This window comes from Panthera onca, chromosome A2 (genome assembly GCF_046562875.1).
Source record: "Panthera onca isolate mPanOnc1 chromosome A2, mPanOnc1 haplotype 2, whole genome shotgun sequence".
NCBI lineage: Eukaryota > Metazoa > Chordata > Mammalia > Carnivora > Felidae > Panthera > Panthera onca.
This window is the reverse complement of record NC_138340.1, coordinates 142,934,752-142,947,231: the sequence shown is the minus strand read 5'-3', so window position 1 is coordinate 142,947,231 and position 12,480 is coordinate 142,934,752.

The window sequence follows — 12,480 nt, the reverse complement described above, 5'->3', positions numbered from 1 at the left end:
TTTCTGAATGCAGGACTAAAAGCATTGGCACTCAGCGGTCCCTTTTATGGATCTTTACTAATATCCTGGGAGAAGGAAGAGAGGGGGCCGTATGAGCCAAATTATAAAATAGATGAAATGTGGTTTATTGATTTTTTTTCTGTTTTTCTGTTGTTTCTTCTTATAACGTTCTTGAACTTCTTTATACCTCTTGACAACGTCACCCAGGTGACCAATATCCTCAGTGTATCTCCTAGGTACTCAGAGATCCCCTTTTCTCACTTTCCATCTTTAGACTCACTAATATTTTCCTGTGCTCCAGTGCCTCAATCCCAAATTACTTTTCTAGTCAAAGAGGCACATCAAAGAGGCATATCGGAGGCCCCCAGGGAAGCTACTGTAGCTGGATTTTAAACAATGACTTAAAATATAATTAAAACCATTTGTTCATTTTCTTTAGAAACTCCTTACTGAGGGTGTGCTATGTAGCCAGTGTTATAGGTGCTGAGAACAGTGAATTAAAAAACAAAACAAAACAACAAAAACAACCCTGACTCTCAAGGCATTTATATTTCTGTGGGAGAGATAAGGAGTGAACAATATAAATATAAGATAAATATATAAATATAGGATGTGTTAGATAGTGATAATACTGAGAAGAAAACCCAATTAAATCCAAGAAAGTGGATAGGAAATAGGTTAGGTAGTAGCATTTGTAGAGCACAGGGTTGAAACTTTAGGTTGAGTGGCTGAGGAAGGTGACATTGTTTAAAGGCCTGAAGAAAATGAGGGACTGATGTGAGCAGTGTCTTGGGGGAAGAGAATTCTAGGCAGAGGGGGGCAGCAAGATAACAGGTCCTGAAGCAGGAGCAGGTCTAAACCAGGGCAAGGTGAAGGGTGGGGGGTGGGGTGCATTACGAGATCTTGTGGGGCTTTGTAGGTTACCAAAAAACTATTACACTGAGTGACAGGAGTGTTTACAGAGTTTTGAGCAAAGGAGTGACATAAAAAAAATTTTTTTATGTTTGATTATTTTTGAGAGAGTGTGTGCGAGCGGACACACGTGGGTGCGAGCAAGTTGGGGAGGGGCAGAGAGAGACAGGGAGACAGAGGATCCAAAACAGACTCTGTGCTGACAGCAGAGAGCCTGATGCAGGGCTTGAACTCATGAACCAGGAGATAATGACCTGAGAAGTCAGACTCTTAACCAACCGAGCCACCCAAGTGTCCCTGATTGAGTCTTTCTGTCTATTGAGAGGAGATTAGCCTCAAAGAGGCAATAGCAGAAGTACAGACACCAGTTAGAAGCCTGTTGGATGATCCCGGGTAGAGATGCTCTGGGGTGGGGCAGAGCAGAGTACTGGAGGTAAGGAACAATGCTTCAATTCCATGTATATTTTGACAAGATCTTACGAATGGGTTGATGGATTAGAGAGAGAAAGGCCATTCCATGGCTTCTGACCTGAGTTGCTGAAAGAGTGCTGTTGCTTTTCACTGAAATGGGGGAGATTTGAGAAAAACGAGTTGAGGGAACTATAGCTCCTTAATTTGCATTTTTAAAGAGGCCTGGATCATTAATTAGAATAGCTCTAAAAATCCTGGGATAAATTTGAGGACAAGAAATACTATGAGAACGAGCGTTTGTTCCCTCTGAGATATTTTCAGCAGGGTTTCAGATCTTCTTCTGATGTCACCAAACCCTATTCTCTTCTCTCAGCTCCCCATCTCAGACTAAATCCTGAACTGATTTTTTTCTTCTTCCTAGCTTCCGTCTACAGGCCTTTTGTATCCCAGTTCTATTGTGGTTATTTTCACATTTGATTATTGTAGTTGTTTTTGATATTGTGTTGTGTTCTCCAAGGAGCGGAGTGTAAGCTATTGTGTCAGCTTTCAATCCCTGACTTTCTATTTCCTTGGCTTCTGGTTATTTAAAAATGAATGGTGCTCCTCAGGATCTAGTACAGGAAAAGTATCCTTTACCCCCAATCTTTTATCCTAATCAAGACTCTTTCTTTGTCCAGGAAGGTCAACTGCCTTCTCGAGAAGCATAATTTTCTGCCTGGAGCACAGGATAAGTAAATAAGGGGAGAGCGGCTGAAATTATAAACATGAAGGGCTGCAGGAGTATACTCCTTTGGTTATGTTGTCTTCTAGGATACAAGCTTCCTAATTTCAAGGGCTTGCCTTTTTTTTTATTCATTAGTTCATTCATTCAATCATTCACTTATTCACTCTTCCAATAAGAACAATGAGAAAAGTCCTATATTCCTGTGTAGAGATGCAAAACCTTACTAGCTGGGAGGGATGGTAAGATACCTCATAATGATAATTACAATAATTGTTATTATAATAGGTAAGATTAGGCTGCTCCTAGTTTATGTCAGACAGCTTGCTAAATGCTATACTAGAATAAATCCTGCAACAGCCTTGTGGTATGGGTATTATTACTCCTGTTTATGGATGATGCGATGGAGACAAAGGTTGATTATCTAATTTGCTGGAGATTAAATAGCATATAGGTGCAGAGCTTGCATAGAGCTGTATAGTATCAGACAGCATGTGTCGGCTGAGAGGACATAATAGGGGTCAGCTGGGAAAATTAGGCATAAGTCTATGACAGAAGTTCCTGGAATCCTCTGATTTGATTTCAGATATCAATATGCTGTATGCTACAACCTATTCTAGGAGAGCTATCCAACCTTCTTAGCTTTGGGAAATGTATTTAGAGGGAGGGATATCCTTTGGATAAATTCAAGTTAACGGCAACATTTTTTATTTGATTAGGAGTTTTTGTTTTTATTGAGTTGTTTCTAACGTGCAGTTCTTAAAGTTATGCATGCACATCACAAGACCAGATATGGAATGTAGCCCTATTTCCTCATGGTTCACGATTCCTCTTGTTAAAAAAATTTCAAATACTATGAAAGAAATCAGGAAAAAAAATTGACAAGACTACTTGGGGGATTTATTTACAACTTAGGGTTAAGTTCACCTGTCAACTTAGTTTTATAGGTTGCTATATTTAAAGTAACTTTATTCAGGGGCACCTGGGTGGCTCAGTAGGTTAAGCGTCTGACTTTGGCTCAGGTCATGATCTCACGGTCCGTGAGTTCAAGCCCCGCGTCGGGCTCTGTGCTGACAGCTCAGAGCCTGGAGCCTGCTTCCGATTCTGTGTCTCCCTCTCTCTCTGACCCTCCCCCATTCATGCTCTCTCTCTGTCTCAAAAGTAAATAAACGTTAAAAAAAATTTTTTTTAAAGTAACTTTATTCAGAAAGTTCGTTCAAATAATTTGCAAATGTGTTATTATACCATTAGGATGGCAAGCCATGAATGTTTCTTTCATGCACAAGTAGTTTCTTGAGTAACTAGTTTATGATCTCCTTCATAAGATATACATTATCATAACGTCTTTCAGATAGAAAGATCAGAGCTGAAGATTGCTAAAGTTCAGTGTCAAATCATCCACCAGTAATTGAGCCAAGAAAAGAACACAATCCACAATGCTGGGCTAATACCCCCCTTAGACCACATGGACCCAGATTTCATCATTCTGCCTTCAACGCTGTTATTACCTAAGAGTTTTTCCTGGGCCCACAACCTTAGTATCATTAGCAGAAGATGTTTACATTCTTCTTTTTTTTTTTTAATTTTAGAAAGCGTGTGTGAGCTGGGGAGAGGGGCAGAGGGAGAGTGAGAGAGAATCTTAAGCAGGCTCCACACTCAGTGCAGAGCGCAACATGGGGCTTGATCCCACGACCCTGGGATCATGACCTGAGCAGCAATCAAGAGTCAGATGCTCAACCAGCTGAGCCAACCAGGCACTCCAGGTGTCTACGTTCTTGAAGTCTATTAGAGTGGAAACTCGTGGCAAAGCAAAAAGAGACCTTGCTGTTTTCTTATTGGATGATTGCTTTCTTATTCTTCCAGGTAAGAAGGGAGAGGGAAGTGTCTGCATACTCAGCTGCCAATTACCTTTGCTCCTACTATACTGGATTCGGTAATCAATTTGGGAAAAAGGTTTTCCAGGTGTTTTCAAGTTGTAACAGTCTGAATCCATCCGGTCCTCTCCCACATATCCTTTGCACTACTCTCTCTCTCCTACATACATGATGTTTTTTAAGAAGCAAAAACTAGACCCAGTTTGAGTTATGTAAAAGGGAAATTTCAAATTCAAAAATCGTTATACCGATTTATGGATTGTAGCTGGATTTTAGAACATATGTCTTCTATCAGCAGGAATCTGAGATGTGAAATAGATCTTTAATGGATCCCTGGGGCTGCTGGATGGGCACAACAGTCCATAATGACTTTATGGAGTAGGTCAGTGAACCAGAACACAGAAGGGTTTATGTGATAGGCCTTAACCATTAGGAAGAAGCTATAAAGTCTATTGTAGCAAAAACCTCACTCTTCGGAATGTACCTAAATACCAATTTACACAGTAGGGATTTTTAACTAACAGTAACAGCTGTCCCCCACTAAGGAGATATTTTTTTTTACTCATAACCAATAAGAGAATTTGGCTGCTTAGACATATTTAATTTCTAAGTATATTGACTGCATAGTATTCAAATATAATTACCATATTTATGGGTCTCATTCTGCCTACAGAATATAAAAGTGACATGTTTAATATGAATAATAAAGAGAAAATGTCTTCTTGGTATATTCCTTATTGCTGTCAGCTTTAGGAAGTGTGTTCAAATATGTTGTAATTTAATTTTCACCATTAATACATAATAATGATTCCTTCTTTCAATCATTATATGTTCTGAGGTTAGCATTAAAATCCAGGAGGAAGTGACTCATGCTGAATTAAACTAAATAAATATTTTTAAATCACTTTGAACATGCCAGAATGACAAAATTCAACCATGGAACTGAAATATTTAGTGGAGGGATTTTGTTTAGAGGTTCTACACAGGTCACTAGCATTCCTACATGCTCAAAAAAATTTTTTTTAAACTTTTAATAGCTGGATAAAATCCAATTATTATCACATAGACTATACATACTTATTTTCAGTGAAAAATTTAGCAGTAAATATTTGAAGTATTTTCTAAAATTGTATGACTTTTTTTTTAAACGTTTATTTTTGAGAGACAGAGAGAGATAGAGCATGAGTGGAGGAGGGTCAGAGAGAGAGGGAAACACAGAATCTGAAGCAGGCTCCAGGCTCTGAGCTGTCAGCACAGAGCCCGATGTGGGGCTCGAACTCAATAGACCACGAGATCATGACCTGAGCTGAAGTCGGACCCTTAACCGACTGAACCACCCAGGTGCCCCATAAAATTGTATGATTTTTAAGGCATAATTTAAATACTATGAGTATGACATAGTCCCTTGACCTACCAAGCTGGCTGGCATCATTTTTTAAGCATGAAAATATAAGGAAAAGAAGAGTGTACACTTCATATGATGAAGATTTTGTAAATGAAAATATATAAAGCCAGGGTGTCTGGGTGGCTCAGTTGGTTAAGCACCTGATTCTTGATTTCGGCTCAGGTCATGATCTCACGGTTTGTGGGTTTGATCCCTGTGTCCAGTGAGCTCCACGCTGAGAGCACAGAGTCTGCTTGGAATTCTCTTTCTCTGTCTGGCCTTCCCTCACGCATGCACATGCTCCCTCTCTCAAAATAAATAAACTTTAAAAAATAAAATAAAAGCATTTATTCTTTAAATATATATGTATGTATGTATACACAGAGAGAGAGAGAGAGAGCGCCTATACAAATATATATGGGTATGTCATTTTACAGGATAGGCAAGAAGCTAACAGAGAGCTCAGTTCTCATGTTTCTACCACACACATACATTAACATCTCACCATGCTGGGCACCATCAAAGGACCATTTAAGAACTAGGCCTTTTAAAATAATCTATAAATCTGTAAGTCTAAAATTACTTCAAAATAAAAGTTTTTAAAAATCCATAAATCTGCCTCACCTCTCTTCTTTGATGAGTACTCATGAGCTCCAGAAGTTTCCTTTGAGGGTAAACTGGGGCACAGATATTTCATAAACCAATTAAAATGAAAACACTTTATGGATGGTTTTTATCCAGTGGTTTCTCCAAGACTGAGCAGAACACCACTGCATCAGGGGCAACAGGGATGTGGTTTAAAATGTCGATTATGGGGCGCCTGAGTGGCTCAGTCGGTTAAGTGTCCGACTTCGGCTCAGGTCACGATCTCAAGCCTGTGAGGTCAAGCCCCGCGTCAGGCTCTGTGCTGACAGCTCGGAGCCTGAAGCCTGCTTCAATTCTGTGTCTCCCTCTTTCTCTGTCCCTATCCTGCTTGTGCTCTCTGTCTCTCATAAATGAATAAATGTTAAAAAATAAAAAATAAAATAAAAGGTCGATTATGAAATCCTGTTTAAGACCTGCTGAATTAGAATTTCAGGGTATGGGGTTTGAGAATCTGCATTTTAAATGTGTACCTCTGAGCATCTAGTGTTCAGTAAGTTTGATGACCACTGGGTTGGATGAGTTGGAGGAAGCTTTATCCTATAAATGGCCCATGAACACAATGCATTTTAAATACAGTTTTTGTTGTCAAATTTTACTACTTTTTAGCCCAACTTCTATAGGTTCTTTGTACTACACTCTAATTACTTATAAGTGTATGAAGGTTTTAACTATGAAACTATAGTAGAGTTTTCAATGGCCATGACCATTTATGGTTCCTATATGACATGAAAGCTCTATCTTGGCTTTTTCCTTGGTCTAAATGAAAAGTCTTTACCATACAGTAGTGATTTACTTTTCTTTAATAAATTCTAGGGCCAATAACATCTACTTTTCAGTCTGGCAAACTAGAGAAGGCTTTCATCTAATCTTACTCTACACCCCCTTCCCACCCCAGACAGTAGAATTACACTTAAACACTCAATGAATAATAGGGGTCACCGTCCCACCAATAGTTTGGTCTTGTATCTCAAGCAAGGAGTAAAAATTAAATACAGTTTATCATGTTGTGGCTTTCTAAGGAGTAAATATGGAATGGCCAAATATGTTCAATTCTAACTATTGGCTATACTGTGAGACCACCTTATGGAAATTACAAATTATTCTTTAAGAATTCCAAAAATGTTGAGCTGTGTGCAAACCTAGGTTTAATATACCCTCTCTCTTCTTTGTCCACATTATTGCCTCATGTTACCAAACTTTTTTCAATGGTCTGTGAAATGCATTTTTGCACAAATAAAAAGAAATGTATATACTCATACTGTGTTTTTTCCAGCACTCTGCCTCTCTTTGACACAGGATAAGAGTTGTTTAGACAACAGAAGCTCCCTCTATGGAGGAGTCAAACTTCAGTAAACCCTTTTGAAGAGGGACCTCTTTTCTAGTTGAATAGTTGGATAATGGTGTGTGGTTTGGCATACCACTTTCTTTTCTCAAAAACACCAACAGTTACCTTTTCATTTTGCTGATTATAATGCATAACTCAGTCTTTGGAGGCAATGGAATCTCATTCAGCATTAAAATAAGCACTGTGTTCATTCAGACCATGAGAGGAAGAGTTTCATATCCTGTAGTAATCAGACCAAATCTATCGTTTAGTATTTGGGGACACAGAGATAGTGACAAACGAGTATAATCAGATGAACATGAACTGAAACCATTATACCATAGGAAATTCTGAAAAAGAAAAAAAAGTGGGTTAAGTGAAAAGAACAGACTTCTAAGTAAAAAGCAAGAAGACTGACTTCAGATACAGATTGTCCTTAGAAGTGAATCTGGTAGAATTATCAAGGCAGATGTAAACTGCCTTGCTGTGTGTAGCAAAGTTTCAGATGGAAGCTATATGGCCATCCCTAAGAAATTATGTGCAGAAATTTCTTGTCTTATATCCTAAAGTGTGACTAGATGGCCCCTTAGATTATTCTAGCAGTTATGAGCTAAACATCTATATAGTACCAATCACCCTGCCAAGGGCTGCAAAGAGCACAGAGGAAGAAAGACATCTATATTCCCAATAGTGATGGAGTTTAGAGGAATGCTAAAAAATCCTATGAGGTTTCAAAATGGAGAAATATTTCATCTCTAAGAATCTCTGATTTGGGTGTCACTTTTGAGATGCATTGTGACACTGATTAAGATAAAACAACGATTAAAGTTTGCAACTCTAAATAACCTGGAATCAAATCATCCTAGGTATCAGAGAAGTCCCCTACTCTTGAACAATAACCCTGATAACAGAGACTGATATGGTGTGTACAGAAGAGCGTAAGGTGTTTTTTGAAGAACAATTTAAAAATTATCTGCTCAATGACTAATCATATCAGCCTGAAGTGGGTCTCTTTCAGGTATATGTGTGCATAATTCACCAATAAATAAAAATAAACATTGTAAAAATGCAAATATGAGCACATTAGAACCTATTAGAAGGTCTCACTAGTTTAAATTTTAACAGCAAACCATACCGATTACCTTAAATACTTTTCTGACACTCAGCCTAGTTAGTGTAAGTTTCAGGTCTCTGGAGAGGGTCACCTCCAAATGATTTGCTATTCTTTTCTTTTCTTTTCTTTTCTTTTCTTTTCTTTTCTTTTCTTTTCTTTTCATTGTTTTTAAGTCCATCTGTCATTTCTGAACAAAGCATCATGAAATGTTTTTGAATACCGTCATGTGACTTTTAGTAGATGGATAGTGCTAAGCTAACCCATGACAACCCAGGCACGAGGGAGATAGAGGAAGCCCTACCCTAATCCCACTCTCCTTCTGCCCTAAATTTCCTGTGGATGTCTCCTTATTGGCTGAACTCAAGGGAGCTCCTCAATGGCTTCCATGGGGGTTAGTCTACAATACAAGCCACAGGGCAGACTGCATACAGATAGAAAGTGCTTCTAGAGAGGCAAATGGAATAGATCAGGCACACATGCCCAGTAGTTACAAGGCTGTCTTCTATGTAGTTGGGGGTACAATGGTAAAGGGAAGAGTTTCTGCCCTTCGGCAATCAGACAAGTGAATAATTAACCCCATAGTGCTGGGATGGGCATTATGTTAGAAGCGAGTACGGGGAGATCTGGAAACGAGGAGGTACCTAACCTAGAGTTGCCTCTTCCTCCTACAGACTGTTAGTATTTGAATACAACCACACTTGTCATAAAGATAGCACAGCTTAAAGATGAAATGCGTGGCAAAGCAGAGTTTCTAAGTACCATGTCTGCCTTCACGAAGTTCCAAATCCAGGGAGACTTTTCTGAATATAGCTGATTATTTATACAAAAGAAAAATATACATTAAAATTTTTCTAAGTTGATATTTAATATCTCATGCCTACATCTACTTTAAACTGCAAAAAAAAAAAATGAGAGGAGAAAGAAAAAATGTTTTATTATTCCATGAGTCAAGTATAAGTTATGATGAATTTGCCAGAAAGTAAGTTGCAGTCTCTTTTAGGTTGGGAGATGACAAGACAGATATTTCATGCGGCAGAATTTTGCTTTTATTTCTAGATCTCAGACCCTTGACCCCAGAAACACAAGGGCTCTGGATTTTGTGAGACTACAAAACAATCATTTAGCCTTTGGGCCTTGACTGCTTTATCTGTAAAATGGAAGTAATAAGACTTTCTATCTCCTTCAGAAGGCCTCAATTTTGATAACCAATAAAACGTTTTGAGCTCCTTGGAGATCCGCCACTAGCTGGGATAAAGTGGGTTATTATAACAGCACTTCTTGAACTATTGGTACTTACAGCAACCAAAAACAAAATATATCACATCCTGTTGAAACTGCCCTTGGATAGGAAGAGTGCAATTATCCAAGGTTAAAATTGATTGCAGAGTGTCTGTGAACATCTGGACCTTTATAAAGTGTGTGTTTGGAGCCTTAAGATATGTGGACTATTTACAAAAGTGCTCTCGTAGAAGAAGTAAGCATCATGCACTCTTCCCGTCCCTACAGCTTTTGAATGTGTGGTAGGGTCAGAAAGTTAAAATTCCTTTTCCCTTGCAGTGTCAGCCACCAGCAATGCTGTCATGTTTACGTGAGAGGATGGAGGTGGCTTTTTCTCTTTGGGGGGAGTATCATCAGTGTCACCTAATTTAGACAGAAGTGGCCAATGTAGAAACAGCACATGTTGTTTCAGGCAACTGCATTTCAAACTCAACTATAGCAGTATGTGTGATATGAAATCAATGGCAGGTTCCTCATTTATGAAATGAGACCTATGAATCAAACTCTGGGAGCGAGGCCCAGGCTGCTGTATTTTGAGAAGGCCCCACAGCAGACTGATGAGCGGCTCATTTTCACATGAGCTCTACTGCAGCAGGTGATTATCAGGTTCTCAAAGTTAACTCCCCCTCTGTTCAGAAAATAATCTTAGGCAACCTCATATCTTTCTCCACAACCTCTTAAGACTTCCAATTCAACCTCAACTCGTCCATGCCAAGGAAGGAAGTTTGTTTGGATAGACCAGTCATTGGCCCAGAAACATCCCTTTCAGGCTCTGCCTCTCCCACAGGCATGGGGAAAATGGCAATGTCATGGGGGACAGTTCTGTTTTGTTATCTCTTATGGGCACAGTAAAACAAAAGCGTTTGGTTGACTTGTTTCTGTCTTAGCCAAAATCCCTGAGTCTGAAATACGGCTCAGAAAATGAAGTCATAAGATCGCCAAGGGAGAATAGAATTTATAAAAAAATGGCAACATAGAAAGACAAGAGAATAAAAAAAAAAATAGAAGCAGTATTTGGGTCCTGTTCTTGGGAACCATTTAGGGATTATTTTAAAGGCTGCATTTGGTTAGGAGACTAGGAAATGCTGGATCTTGCCCTTGGCCACAGCTGCTCCTCTAAGAGTTCCCTGGGAATACACACACAGACACACACACACACACACACACACACACACACACACACACACTACTGAGCTGGCAAAGAAGCCAAGACAACTTATTTTTACCAACTGGAGTTTGGACCCCTAAATTCCAAAGCAAGACCTAAAGCAATCGTTCTCAAAGTATGGTCCTCAGACAAGCATTATAAGAATCATCTGGAAGCCTATCAGAAAAGCAAATTGGAGCACCTGGGTGGCTCAGTCGTTTTAGCGTCTGACTCTTGATTTCGGTTCAGGTCACAGTCTTGCGATCTGTGCTGTCAGTGCAGAGCCTGCCTGGGATTCTCTCTCTCCCCCTCTTCCCCTGAGAGTGCTCTTTCTCTCTCAAAATAAATAAATAAACTTAAAAAAAAAGAAAGAAAATAAGTGCAAATTCTCAGACCCCACCCAAACCTACCAAGTCTCACATTCTGGAATGGGGCCATTCAGTCTGTAGTTTAACAAGTCCTCCAGATTATTCCGCTGTGCTGCTCAAGTTTAAGAACCACTGATTTTATTGAGGAGGGCACCTTTTGGGATGAGCACTGGGTGTTGTATGGAAACCAATTTGACAATAAATTTCATATATTAATAGTGACATCAAAAAAAAAATAAGAACCACTGATTTAAGGAACAATAAAAACGGCCACTGGGATCTTCCATCCCTGCTTTCTCCAAAGTCTATCTCAGATCTTTTGTTTTTAATTCCAAATGGTGGAAGAGGCAGCTGCAGAGTCAGAGGAACAGGAACAGGAGAGTAAGAGAAAGCATTCACTTCACTGCCTTTAGAGGCTATCGGTGTGGGCCGCCTGCCCCAAAGACCAGGAAGTCTTTTCCAAAACAGGGCAATAGCTGTTGAATTGACACAACCATGCTCGGGGCGGAGACAGGGAATTCCCTGATAACCTAAAAGGCAGACTCACCATTGTGCTGAGTGGTACGGCATTTTTGGAAAAAAACTTTGTTGGTTTTCTTTACATTTATTTTACTCTCTATGTTGTTTGCATTTATAATGATAGGTGAATGAAACACCATAATCTTTAATTAAGAATGTAGGGCTTCTAAATATCTTAATCTTGTCCTAGAATGGAGGTGGGAAGGAAGAAGGGAGAGACGGCGCTCCGGGAGATTAGGAGAGCTGGCCAGCAAGTCTTCTCCCTTTTGGGCATCAGGCATTTATTGCCTTCTCACCATTCAAGTTTGTGGATATTTACAAGCATTATCTTTGTGCTCCATATTCACTGACAGTACTTTAATCTGTACTCTCCACCCTGAGTAACACTTGATCTCACTGGGTAGGAAGGGCCTAACTAGGAATTGGTTTCCTCTGCAGCATGAAGTGAGAAGTACTCAGAGAAGGTCTTGAGCTCCCCCTAGAGGTGTGCACCTCTTATGTACTCAGATGCCAATTCTCATAGGGCGACACCTCTTGCCAGTCATGCCCTGGAGAGGAAAGGGAGGTTCAACCCACCGTAGTAAATTGCTCAAAGTCATGTAACTTGTGACATTGCCAAGCCAATGATATTGCCAAGTCACAGCCACAGGTGGCTGTTCAATTTTAAATTAATTAGAAATTCAGTTCCTCAGTTGTACCAGACATATTCCAAGTGCTCAGCAGCCACGTGTGGCCAGTGGCCAGTGTAATCCAAGACCCTGCTCACAGGTAAACTCAGTTAAA